Below are 14229 nucleotides of genomic sequence, written 5' to 3' on the forward strand. Positions count from 1 at the left end.
AAAGAGAGCACTTCATCTCTGTCTAGGAGAGAAGTCTGTTCTCATATCTCCTTGGTCTCAGCAAATCAGTCCTCAGCCATTCATAGAGACTACAACATATATGCTGTCTGGGTAGTATTTTTGGTCTCATGTCATCCAAACAGCACATATTTCAAACTCAGAAATGCCAGATCATGTTAGTTCTGTGGTAAGCGGTCGCTTAGGACCTGTGACAGCTGAGTTTTTCCTATCGATTATATGACAATGTGGTTCACTTACAGAGTTCAGGGAAATGAGAAAAGCCCGCAGTTTAACAAGAAGATCCTTAATTCAAGTTCTGTGTTGTGTTAATAAAAGAAATTTAAACTTAAGTTGGAGAAAAAAGAAGAGCAAATTAAATTTTGAACCCAACTTTTGTAGCTAAATCAATATTCTAAGAGGGCCATGACTGATATTTTAATCGAAATCTTATGATTAGGTAATTGGATTTCTAACCTCACAAGAAGTCATATCTTAGATAGAAAGTTCATGTTTAAATCAACGTATATGTTTCAAGTTGCTTCTAAATTTAAAACACAGAGTCCAAAATATTAAATATATATATATATATATATATATATATATATATATATATCAAAGGGTGCTTTTGTGAATGTGTCTGTGTTGGGGGAGGGGATGTTTATAGAGGTGATAGTGTAAAAACACTTTGAAAGATCCTTTTCAGATCTGTCTTAAGTTCTGAAATGACTTAATATGCACACATTCTTCCAATGCCTCCACAGGTAAAAATCTCACTATTATTTATCTTGAGCATCAATTCCTAATACTTTTCTCTGTCTCAGGATACAGACAGGCATGCAGAAGTAACTAGACGTCCAACACATGCCAAGGTCTGGAGGCCCAGCATTTCAAACAAAAGAAAACTCGGGTAACACGACTGTTAACCAAGGGCGCCTGAGACCACAGTCACGCGTACCCAGAAGGGTTAACTGGAGGAAAGCTTAGAGAGAGGCTTCCTGGGAGCAGCCTGCGTGAGCAACAGGAAGAAAGAGAGCAAGGACTAGAGCCGACTGGGCTGGTAGGTGCCCTGTAGTACCTCACAGAATGCATTTCCCTTCTTGGGGGGCAGAACACGGCTTGATAGGGAAGCAAACCTGGAAAGCTATGCGTTGGGCAGTCACCTACATCCTGCCTGCCCCCTCAACCCCCTGCCCCCCCACCTCTGTGCATCTGCTTCTTTATTGCATGAAGGCCATCCAGCACGTTGAAGGCGTGATTATTGACAATTTGTCAGCCTGAATTTGTTGTTGGCAATAACTTTTCATGACATTTCACTCTGAGGCACTTGAGTCTGGGGATGAGGAAACTGGCGGTGGGAGGGCATTATCCCGTGGCATTGCTTCTCAATGAGAAATGGCAGGTAGAAGAGGGAAAAGGAACATTCATGTGACTCCAGTCCTTCCCACCCCAGGAGCCATGAGGATCCAGGGGAGAAACTGGTTCCACCTCCTAGAAACCTCTGCCCTTCTCCAAAGTTCCTTCACCAAAGGATCCCTCACATCCCCCCCAGGAATGTGTGTTGTTGGGCCTACAGTTCATGTGGGCAACCTGGGACTGAGACCTGAAGTTACATTTTTTGTTTTGTTTTGTTTGCCATTTCTTTTGTATTTGTGGAAGCAGATGACTCAAATGCCCAGGGCCGGGGCCCTTATTCTAAAGTTGAAACCTGTACCTTTGTGCCCCTCCTTTTCCCTTCCTCTTGCTGGCCTGGTGAGGGGTGGGGGGGAGTGGCCAAGGGGCTGGACTGTCCTGCAGATGGAGGAGCTGGACCAGCTGCTCTGGGGCAGCTGCTGTGCCTCACCCCTCTTTAACAATAATCATGAAAATTCAATTTCAAAATTTCTGTCTTTAACAATTTCCCAAGGAGCCTATGAAAGATGCCAAAAAAGAGGTCTTTTTTCAAATGGTCCTGTCCTGGCAGCAGGCGGGCCCTGGTCAAGTTGCCTCCGACGGTGCTTCCCGCAGCAGTCCAGGGGATGGTGGCCCGGACAGACTGCTGTGCCCACTTGGACCGAAGGAACAGCTCTTGGCAAGTGGAAAGGCAGGTTAAGAAGCTGGGGAAGGCAACTAGCCCTTCTGTCATCCACACTGCCCCTGGAGCACAGCCAGGCTAGTCCTGGGGGTGGAGCTCAGAAGCAAGTGGAAAGTTCTCACTCTTTAATCTTACAATTCCTCACTGACTTTCTTCTCCTCGCTCAGCTCGCCAAAAGGAAAAATATTTCTATATCAGCAAGTTCCCTTCTGTCAAAAAGCTTCCCTTAACAGCTCTTTCTCCTTTGGGTGGAGAAGTCAGCTTCTGGGTCAAGAGGAGGCTTTCTCAAGTGTTTTTAAGAAACTCAACAATAGATGCGCATGCGCGAAGCGCTCCTCGGCTCCTCCGCCCATCGGGATGGGAGCTCTGACGGAGGGTTGCCAAACATTCTTCAGACCCAGCCTCAGAGTGGTGTTTTTCGGTCCTCAGCCCCTCCAAAAATTTAACACGTGATTAGTACCAAAGATGCCCCCCAGTGGAATCGATGGAAAGAATACAGCATTTCTTGGAGATTCTAGGTGGGAGTCAGGGTGCCTGACTCCTATGGCCTTCACTACTACTACTACTACTACTACTACTACTACTACTTCTTTTTTGTTTGTTTGAGAGAGAGAGATCGCAAGTAGGCAGAGCAGCAGGCAGAAAGTGGGGGAAGCAGGCTCTCCGCTGAGCAGAGAGCCTGATGTGGGGCTCCATCCCAGGACCCTGAGACCATGACCTGAACGGAAGGCAGAGGCTTAACCCACTGAGCCACCCAGGTGCCCCTGGCCTTCACTTCTTAATCATGTATGACCATCTTCCTAAATACCAGCTTTCTTTCCTATGAAACCACTGGCTCCTCAGCATACCTGGTACTTTTTCTCCCTTTCCTTAAATTTTTATCCCTTGCTCTTTTTTCCTCTGGGGTCCTGAGCCAAATTCTCAGAATTAAATCATGATCTCACAATGCTATGACAAGTTAACAGGACAAATGGGGGCTGTGCTGAAAATACATGATATGGAGAATAAGTGTTACAGTTGAATGCAGCTGCAAAGTGGCACTTTGGGGTATCAGCACTGAATTCCACATTTTTCTATAGGCTTCTATTTATTTGATTTTCAGGATCCACTGATTCTAATAGATACAAATTAAAACTGATGTAAATTAGAGAAATGTTAAAGAAAGACCCAATTAAGCCCTTTTGGACTGGTAGCCAGCATATCTTATATAGTCTATGATTCTTTAGACAGACTCTTTCATACCACTGGAAACCTAGATAGGCTAAAACCCAAAGCCCTTCTTCTTGGTCTTTAATTACAAACCTGGCAGAGTGGAACAATGTACCAATTCTAAGAAAATCAATCAGTGCTTCCTAGCCATAACAAATCAATAAAAACAATTAACTGGAGAAATAATATTAACAACATGCCCTTGTTACCATCAGACAGAAGTCCCTAAGAATTTTGAAGCTTCCTATAACGCATTTTATTTTACTGCTTTACAGCCTGGTTTTGTAGAATTTCTGCTCACGTGATGCCTAAAGTTGTTTCCTGAAAGTGCAATGTGAATGAGTTTTACAATCATTTTATACCATGGTCTCAGATTAACTGTGTCTCTAAGGCTTTGAATATGTCTACTTGTGTGGACATCCAATATCCTTTTCCCCTGTGAAGGAGCCTCATAGTGTAGCAGAGAACACATTAGACTAGAAATGCCAAGCAGGATCTAAGTTCCCAATTTAGGCATGTAAATAATAGTTTGTATGTAACGCAGTTCAAGTTTTGGGGCTTCAGGGTTTACATATAGAAAGTAAAAAGCTAGGACTAGGTCATCTCTTAAGACGCTCTCAGTCCCTATATTCTGTAGTCCTGTAACATACTTGTGAACTTTCAACCTTAGAAAAGATCCAGGTCTACGAGTTACTGAATAAAGTATCTATTTCATTATCCTTTCAGCAAAAGTTTATACAGAAGATTGACAAATGATTTTTGTTTTTTTCCTAAAAGATCCTAAATTTGACTAGAGGAAATCAAGCGAAGAGACTTGGCATTGTTTTCTTGCATACAAATGAACCATTGTCTTACTAGTAAACTTCTTTTCCTTTTCAGATCCAACTCAGAAATAATGTTTCACTCAAGCTAAGACTTGTGGTTTAGGAGATTCTGGTCTGGCTTGCCACATTTTAAGACTTCTATCATCTCTTTTCAAAACCTGAGGAGGACCCATTTCCTGTTTGATAGTTCCTCATGCTTTGCCAGCCTCCGGGTCTTTAGGGAAGCTTGCCAAGAGTCCCCGACTGGGAAGGACAGTCTGAGTTCATCATAGAGAATGAGCTGGCCCCACAGTTGTAGTGACTCATCAACCTGGTTGCCCACTTTGCAATGACAAGAACCACACCATCTAGTTGAAGGACCTGTGTGTTAGCAAAGTGCAGTCGGATCACCCGGCAAAATCCACTTCAAAATAATCTCTGATCTTCCCTTTTACTGGCTGTTTTGAGAACAAGAAGGGAAATTATATTCTGAATTATATTTTGTTTCTTAAAAATTAAGATTAATTAACAGATACTTGGCTTTACGTCCATTCTGTTCTATGAATTTAGTGGTGATTACAAAATGGTCAAAATAGGTCACAGCAAAATGAACATTCAAGATTAGGTTAGAACATACCTCTGAAATTTGAAATGAATTGGTATTCATTTTTGGAATGTCAGTTACTACATTTCTATAATTCATCATTTTTTTTTCTTGGCTTAGAGTCAAGATGAAAAATAATATTTAGGCCAAAGACATTGTTTGTTATATAGCCATTGCATTTTAAAATGCAAATCCACTCTCCCCTCACCCTTGCTTCATCATTTGTGCGCGTCATGCTCACACATTCACACACACACACACACACACACACACACACACACACAGTACCCACAGGCTGGAGAAAGCTCTTTCAAGACATCTAGGACCCAGTCATGTATGAGGTAGAGGGGAAAATTAAAGGAGGGGCAGAGCAGCAGCAGCACTAAGAGTCATTGGTTTCGCTTCACAAAAAATCATTATATAGTACAGAGGTATTTTTAAAAGCAAGTATTATTATGATTAAAGAATATTTCCTTCTAAATTATTACAATTCCCGTCTAATTTCAAGTCACATATAGGAGCCATTTTAAGGTATTTTGTATTACAATCTGTCACCAAAATGCAACTAGTAAAGTCTTAAAATGTGTATAGGTTTACCCCATGGGGAATTAAATTTTAATTTATATGACTTTCTATTGTTGTGGAACTTTAGGACAAGTTAGTATTTGATATTAACATGGAAGAATATGCTGTAGCTTTTTTAGCTTTAATGTGCATGGCTCTAAAATAAAGTGTACCTTGCTTTTTTCCTCCCCATATTCTTTTGTTATAGTATTTTTGTGATGTTGTTTTTCATGTGCACATTATTTTTATTAAGTCACTTGATAAAAGATAGAATACGTAATAATAATAATAATAGCCCCGTGCTTTTCTTCTAGTTTTATTATTTCAAGTTAAGCAAAAATGAACACTTTTCTTTCAGGAAAAAAAATATTGAGTTTATTTTTGAGGCAAAAATCATTATTTAGTTATGGTATTTTTTCCCCTAATAGATTAGCATTTATGATGGATCTTATTTCAAAGCTGATTATTCTCAAAGAAAAGCAGAGAGTTATTAGATATTCCAAGTAAATTATGTTGTTTAAAAAGTATTTTAATACATTATTCAAATTCTCAGCTATTGGAAAGGGAAAAAAAAAAAGCAGTATCTGTTCCAAATGTGAATTTTGCGGTTTGAAAGACCTTATAAATTCCAATTTCATTAGGACAGCAGTAGAAATCAGTATCAAAGGCATACACAATTTAGAACTCCCTCAATTTTTTTTTTTTAAACTTTAACTGTGATAGGCATCTCTGCAAGGTAGGTTTTAACATATTTTTTCCTGATTTTTTTCCCTCCTTTCAGTAAGAAGGATAAGCTTTTAGAGTACCCAGTCACCGTGGTAACTGCCAAAAAAATTCTCCTGAAGTTTGAAGAGGTCAGCTAGCAGGGTCAACAACTCTGGCCTCTCTCTGAGCTCGGTCTAGCATGCCCCAGCCTGCGGTTGGAGTGTCAGGCCAGATCTGACCCTGGGAGGTGGACTATTCTGGCTCTGATATAAATTTTTTGAGTCAGTTCATGGCCTGGACTCTCCAGGTGGCCTCCAAAATCTATTTTGACCCCCTGACCCTGTCTCACGGAGGCATAGCGTCCACCCTAAGTAAGGATTTAGCCGGGAATGACAGCTCTCCACTGAGTGTTATTGGGGACAGTATAAACAGTTTGGAAAGCAAGGAAGGAGGTGTGAGTGCTAGAAATCATTACAAGCACATTAAAAAACAACCCAAGGAATCATCCTTTGTAAAGAAAAGTTTAAAATATATATTTGTTACGTAATTTTTATGTGATCTGGAGGATTTTTTTAATCTAAGAGAAGTTTTGAATACCCAGTAAACCATGAATCTTTCTCCTTTTATATACTCTGTTACAAATACGCAAATAAGATAGCCTGACTTGCAACAAAATAGGCACAGCAGAGATGTAACATATACAGAAAAAGAAGCTAGTTATAAAAAACATTAATAGAGAGTTTCTAGGGCTTTAAATACTAAATTATATCTGTGTGTCTTGATATGTTTAAAATGGGAAAATGAGGAACCTTACAAAAACAAGTGTCTGGAATGGAGATACACCCTGCACCACAGGCCAGGTACCTTGCTATTTTGTAAAACAAATAGCCAGTATACCTATTTGGATACAGATGAGATTAAAAATTATAAATATGGAAGGTTAGATCTTAAAGCACAAAGGGGGGGAAAAACAATAAATTAATAGTGTCTCTGAATTAACTCTGTATTTTCAATAGTTTAAGATATCAAAAGCTTGAAAAATAAAAATAATTTATATAGATCATCAGTGATTCTTTCTTTTTCTTCCTTTTTTTTTTTTTCTCCAGGATGCCACCCTGAAAGTTGTATTTTCTCCAGGGAAGTAGAGTTCTCTTTGAGAGTTCTAGCCTGTGAACTCAGTATGTAAATGTGGTCATCAAGCAAGACGGAGCTGCCAGGAGGAAGATTTTGAACGTTTCTCTTTCCTAAAACCCTTCCCAGCATTCCTTCTTCTGGGGGTGCTTCACTCGAAGTCTTCCCCTTTCCCAGCACTGCTGAAATGGCTCCCAAGCTACACTGCAGCAGCTAAACCGATTGTACTGTGAAGTTGTTGAACTGGCATTTCATCTGAATCCTTTGTAAAAATTAGATTTTCAGTAGGGGTGAGTGTTGTTTTGGGAGAGGGGAAGGAGAGGGGGAGGGGATGAGCAGTTTATATACATATATACTCTTTGTGTTTGAAAGCCTCTGTGTCTTGGCTTCTCACTATGTTAAATCCCTATTATAAAACTTATCTTCACAAAGCCTATTATAGTATTCTGAGAACAAATTGGACCATGAATAACTTAGTTGGAAGTGTAGATTATTTTCTACTCAGGGAAAGTTAGAGATGACAACAGCTTAACTAAAAGAATAGTGATTAATCTTAAATAGATGGATTTCAAAGTTTCACTCTTGATAAAGAGTACCTTTGATATTTCCCCTCTTCAGACTCATGTTTCCACTTTCTTTGTATTAAGAATTGTCCTAGTGATTACACTGTCCATCTAATACAGCATGACTCTGACTGGTGATCTTTTTCTTACAGGTTGTTAACCTGTCAGAGAGGTGAGCAGAAAGACACTCGTCTTCCTATTGATTAAATGTATGGTTCCAAAGTGGTACCTGTGCTAGACGTCAGACTCTCTGTGAGAGGTAGTATCTGGCATAAATCAAAATTTCTCAATTAGATAAAATTATTATTTAAAAACATCTTAATTTGTTTAATGCCCTATAGCTTATAGAACACTTCTTAATTCATAATTTTGTTTGATCCTTGGAAGACTGTTATGATATAAACAAATAACATTAAACTCATTTTACCAAGGAGGAAGCTGAGTCACTTACACACTGTAATCTAGCTGATAAGTGGAAGAACTGGGATACCAACGCAGATTCTCCTAGCTTTTACCTGATCTTTAACAAAGCATTAATAATTCTAAGGATAATCTCTATTTTGTTGAGTTTTTTGTAACTGTTTTAAATAAATCAATTTGTACTGTAAAAAAAAAAAAAAAAAGATTCTCCTAGCTTCTGGTTTAAGTGATTAACCTGTAGCAATAGGCATTTAAATTCCTTTTGTGTCCTACACCCCTGAAAATCAAGATTTTGTATTAAGGAGCAAAGTTTTTATATTTTGCAGATACAGAAGTTAAAGGACCTGATTGAAAAAAAAATTCTATTCACTTAAAAGTAAATGTCGTGAATTAGTGTTTTCCCTCATGCATGTGTGTGAGTATCAGTAGTCTTTCAGAGGGGAGAGTCTTAATTTCTAAAAGCCAAATGTGAGCAGCCTTATGTAAACTAACAACTGCCTGGAATTTTTTAAATGTCCTTGAAAACCATAAATTGTTTCAAAGTAGAATGTAACAACAAATAAGCCTTTAGAAGCATGTTCTGCCTATGAAGTACTCGAGAGCATGGCAATGATCAAGTTCTAGACTATTGTAAGTGAAGCTTCCCTTTTTTCCACCCAGTTTCACTGAGATAAAATTGACAAAGTTGGAAGATACTTATAATATATGTCCTGATGATTTGATAAACATAAACATTGTGAAAGTGTTCCTCCTACCTGCTTCATTAACACATTTATCACTGCATGTTTATCTTTTTTTGTTCTTGTTGTTGTTAAGAACATTTAAATTTTACTCTCTCACTCTCTCTTTCTTTCTTTTTTTAAAGATTTTATTTGTCAGAGAGAGAGAGAGAGAGAGAGAGCACAGGCAGGGGGAGCAGCAGGCAGAGTGAGAAGCAGGGTCCCTGCTGAGCAAGGAGCCCCAAAGGAGACTCGATTCCAGGACCCTGGGATCATGACCCAAGCCAAAGGCAGACACAACCTTAACCGACTGAGCGACTCAAGCATCCTTAAGTTTTACACTCTTAGCAAATTTCAATTATTCACTACCATTTTATCAGTTAGAGTCACCATGTTACCCATTAGATCCTGAGCCCCATTTTCATCTGGTGGCTGAACATTTCTAACCTTCTACCAACCTCTTCAAATTCCCTTACTTCCCAGTCTCTGCCCTTCTAGTTTTTATAGACCAGTATCTTTTACCATCTTAGCAAGTTGGATAAACAAAGTTGTATAGGACTATTTTTGTTTCCCTTTGGTTTTTATTCTTCATATGAAAAAAAAAGTTTGCAAAATAATAAAGAAAATGTTTAGTTGAATTGCCATTGCTGTAAGCTATCTAAACAAACAAATCAAGAAATACAAAAAGATGCTGCCATGTGATTATTCTTGGGTTTTTAATTGCATTGTTTTAATTATGTAATGAAGGCACTGTGGAAGTTAATACAGAAATTATTTGTTTATTTCTTAAATTGTATGCACTTAAATTAGTCATTTTATATATATTTAATTAAGTTTTTGTCCTTAAATTATGCTAGCAGCCAGACAAATCCAGTCAAGCTTCTGGGATTAGATAAAATGAAAAAGTATCCAGAAAAGGAAAAGCCACTGTTCTAGCTGGATGTTGCATTTGTCAATCTGTATCAATAATGACAGATATGGTAACCTTTCTTGTGCTAAGGTTTGTCAATTAACATGTGACATCAGACCAAAGATTATTCATTTTGACTTGGAGATCGATACTCAAGATTCCAAATTCAAACTTCCACTGTCTTCTCTACTAATTTGCAAATTAAGAAGTGACAAAATAAGGGACTCTCATATTAACACTAATATGTTTGTTTAGATGGCTTTGCAATTTTTAAGTTTCTTTTAAAAGATTTTATTTATTTGACAGGCAGAGATCACAAGTAGGCAGAGAGGCAGGCAGAGAGAGAGAGAGAGAGGAGGAAGCAGGCTCCCTGCTGAGCAGAGAGCCCGATGCGGGACTCGATCCCAGGACCCTGAGATCATGACCTGAGCCGAAGGCAGCGGCTTAACCCACTGAGCCACCCAGGCGCCCCTTAAGTTTCTTATGTTACCAGTTTCATCTAGTTTTTTCATGTGTGTCTTTAACATCCTTCACTGTCCAAAACAGGTTTCCTTCCTCCTACCTCTCCTCCCTCCCTTCTTTCCTCCTGGTCTTCTTTACTCTCTCCTCCTTCCTTCCCTCTTTTCCTTCCTCGCCCCTCCTTCTGTTACTCCTCGGTTTTTGGGTAATTTTGTTTTAAAATGTAGAGCAGCTGGGTGTGCCCCAATGGCTCCGTCCTTGCGCGTCTGCCTTCAGCTCGGATCTGATTCCAGGGTCCTGAGATCAAGCCCCCACTCAGCGGGAAGCCTGCCTCTCCCTCTCCCACTCCCTCTGCTTGTGTTCCCTCTCTCGCTGCGTCTCTCTCTGTCCAATAAATAAATAAAATCTTCAAAATATTTTAAAAGAAAATGTAAAGCAGCTTGGGCCTTACGGGGCTTATCTAATGCAATCTGATGCCAAACTGATAAGCTGCACAAGAAATCATTTACTTCAGTTAAACTTGTAACAAGTCAGAGAACCCTGAAGTATACTATCAGTGGTTCTCTGACCACCAAAATTCAATCCTGAGCGAACAACTTTTAATGTTATAGATTCTGGTAATTTTCCTCTTGTGCTGTCTTGATACAGTCTTTCTAGGTCATTTAAGCTATCAGATAGTTTTCAGGTAAACTTCTCATGTTGCAAAAGAAGATGAAGGAGGAGGAGAATTATTTTAGGAATCTGAAAAGAAATCTTGTCATATTTATATGTAAGTACATAGAAGCACATGGAAAACATTGAAAAGCATAAATAAAGATCAGAGATTCCTCTTTTTTTTTTTAAAGTCATCCCTGCCCAATATACTGTGGTAGCAAAGATGTGTTCCCGCCCTCCCTTCTTTCTCCTCTCCTTCCCTCTCGTCCCCCTCTTCCTTCTCTCTCTCCCTTTCCCTCTTTCTTTCTCTCTTTCCCCCTTCCTTCCTTCCTTCCTTCCTTCCTTCCTTCCTTCCTTCCTGTCCCCCTTCTTTTTTTCTTTTCTTTCCTTTTCTTTTCTTCCTTCTTTTCTATCCTCTTTCTTCTTCTTCTCTCTCTCCCTTTCTCCCCCTCCCCTGAAGTTGTGATTGGCCTGGACAGATTAATATAATTTTGACAAAATAAGATGTTACCCTAAATACTACAAGAATTTTTTCTGGTGACATTTTTAAGTAAGTCGACCAGGCATAAAATGGTTCTTAGGGAAGCAAAAGTAAATATCCATCTAGTAGAAGAATCACAATGCATAGTGAATAATTCAGTCAACTATTTCAGTATTAGTTTCTATAATATCAGATTTGACCCTGTCTCTCAGTATTATAAATATATCTCATTTATTTGAGTGCTGATGGTATAATTCATAATTGTGAGTAAAGTGTGTGACTCTTGACCTTGGGCTTCTGTGTTAGAGCCCTACACTGAGTATAGGGGATACTTCAAAATAAACTTAAAAAAAAATTGACCTATTTATTTATAGAGATAAAGAGAGAGAGCACATGAGCCGGTGGGGCGGGGGGGTTGCAAAAGGAGACAGAATCCTCAAGCAGACTCCCCACTAAATGTGGATCCCAGAACTCTAAGATCATGACCAGAACCAAAATCAAGAGTTGGCTACTTAACTGACTGTGCCACCCAGGTGCCCCAAAAATAAAGTCTTAAAGACATTAAAAAAAAAAAAAAAGAAAGGAGGATTGGAACCACAAAGTACAAAAAACCCTCAAGATTTGGGCCACGCTATCCAGAGAGGAGAAACTGGCATGTGTACAAATGTCTTTTCAGAATAAGCTTGGTAAAAGTATGAACAAACAGCTATGAAAATACAAAATAGCCTAGAGAAGCTTGTTGGAGACAGTGGAGGATTGAAGGAAGTATGGGTAGGAATATGGTAGAAAGACATCGGGCCATATTCCAGGTGTAGGGGAAAGATAGAGAAATGAGATTGTACCAGGGTGCTGTGGAAACATTAATAGATTTAAGATAAAGTTTCTAGAATAACATAAAATGAGGCTGAATATTACCTATTTTAATAGGCGGATTCATAGCTTTATTCACCCAGGAAATAAAGTCCTTATAAGTGTCATGACATTTTACCAGCTATAAAACCTTTCTTTTAAAGAGAATTTAAAACCAATGAAAAAGAATAAGTCTGAGGAATCTTGTGTTTCTCACACCAGATTATTCCTGGATCTGGGTACTTCTGTGTTCCTCAGTATCCTCATCTGGATATCTATTTCTCATATTTGCAAAGTAACATCAAATATTAAAAAGAAGAATCTTATGGAAAATCAATTATAATTTTTCAAAGATATTTTGTGGGTCACTTCTTATATGCCACTTGCTTCCAGAGTTCCATTATAGTTACAAATAAACACTGAATCTTAAAATGTATTTTTAAACGAATGACTCTTCAGCCTAAGAGAAGAAAAAAAAATCATTTTTAAAATTCTGCATTCAGAAGCTGTACATTCATGCTTATGCAAGTGAATGAAAGTTTAGAAATATATTTAAATATGTTTAAAAGCCCACAGAGATATCTTGCAATCAGGAAGTATCAGCAATTGTATGAACAACCTCAGAATCTTCAATAAAAAAATAGTAAAAGGCAAAGAAGCAGGGAATAAAGGCACACTGCATACATTCTAGAAACATCAGAATCATCATGTAATAATCAAAATAGAAAACTAATACAAATGTTTTTGATGGTGGTTTAACACACAAGAATCTAGGAATAGAATGTTGTTAAGTGTCAATCTTCCCGATAAGAAATCTCAAGTCAAGTGGAGACTAAATTCTAGATCTAAGGCTTTGAAATGAGGCCCAAGGAATATTTTACAGGGGAAATGGGTTGAAATGTATCAAACATCAAATTAGAATGAAATATGAGGCAAATACTATGAATGGATGCAAGGGTTTTCAAGGGTAAAAGAAACATTCTTTCTTATCTATAACTGGCTAATCAAGTTGGATAAAGCACTGGTTAATTGTCCAGAACCACATATTTAATTTCAATTCAACTTTGCTCTACTACACAGCCTCAGACTATAGCCCTGTCGTAACGGAAGTCTTTCACTTATAGTCTCCATTCAGTCAGTACATAAAGCTTTTGAGTGTTCATAATGGACAAGGCGCTATGTAAGTCCTATTGAAAGAAGGTGTTAGGGTGCCTGGGTGGCTCATTTGGTTAAGTGAGTGACTTTTGCTCAGGTTATGATCCTGGAGTCCTGGGACTAAGTCCCACGTCGGGCTCCCTGCTCAGCGGGGAGTCTGCTTCTCCCTCTGACCCTCTCCCCTCTCATGCTCTCTCTCATTCTCTCTTTCAAATAGATAAAATCTTTAAAAAAAAGAAAAGAAAAAGAAAAAGGTGTTAAAATTAAAAGGGAAAGGTGTTATATCTCCTGTCCTCAAAGATATAAACAATATTCATATTTAAGAGCTCCAACTATGGGACGCCTGGGTGGCTCAGTTGGTTAAGCAGCTGCCTTCGGCTCAGGTCATGATCCCAGAGTCCTGGGATCGAGTCCCATATCGGGCTCCTTGCTCCGCAGGGAGCCTGCTTCTTCGTCTGACTCTGCCTTCTACTCTGTCTGCCTGTGCTCGCTCTTGCTCGCTCTCTCTGACAAATAAATAAAATCTTTAAAAAAAAAAAAAAAAAGAGCTCCAACTAAAGCAAATTATTAACATTGCAGTACCACTTAAGGACTGCTTGTTTGCAAAGCTTCTCCTTTATATTTACCATAGCTGTATATCAGATATCCCTGGTACTATAATTCTAAACTCGACTATGGTACTGCAAACAATATAGAAGTTTACAGAAGTAGAAGTAAAAGTGGTATGTAGAATTGGTAGAAGTTCCCATTGTCACTTCTCTGGAAGCATGCATCCTCCCAGATATCCGATAGAAAGATGTATATGTGAATGCTTGTATGGAAAGATAAGCAGACAATGGTTAGATGATAGGTAGACGATCGATAGATGATAGCAGTTAAGTACATAGACTCTGGATCTAAACAGTCAAGGTTTGAGTCCCCCCTCTACAACT

The 14229-nt window shown here is 38.7% G+C and overlaps 1 long non-coding RNA gene across 2 annotated transcripts in view; it reads left to right on the forward strand.

Moving 5' to 3' along the window:
* The window catches only part of LOC123394417, a 119615-nt gene extending 110681 nt beyond the window's left edge, over nucleotides 1–8934 (forward strand). The window contains exons 6-8 of one of the 2 annotated variants that reach the window (XR_006609162.1): nucleotides 822–1057; nucleotides 7063–7377; nucleotides 7803–8934. This is a non-coding gene — a long non-coding RNA (uncharacterized LOC123394417). Of the gene's footprint in view, nucleotides 1–821; nucleotides 1058–7062 lie in introns of both variants that reach the window. The other variant, XR_006609161.1, reaches the window with a different exon arrangement.
* Nucleotides 8935–14229: the final 5295 nt, after the last annotated feature.

The sequence above is a fragment of the Mustela putorius genome, unplaced genomic scaffold, assembly GCF_011764305.1.
Source record: "Mustela putorius furo isolate JIRA1106 unplaced genomic scaffold, ASM1176430v1.1 tig00003834_pilon_pilon_pilon, whole genome shotgun sequence".
Classification (NCBI taxonomy): Eukaryota; Metazoa; Chordata; class Mammalia; order Carnivora; family Mustelidae; genus Mustela; species Mustela putorius.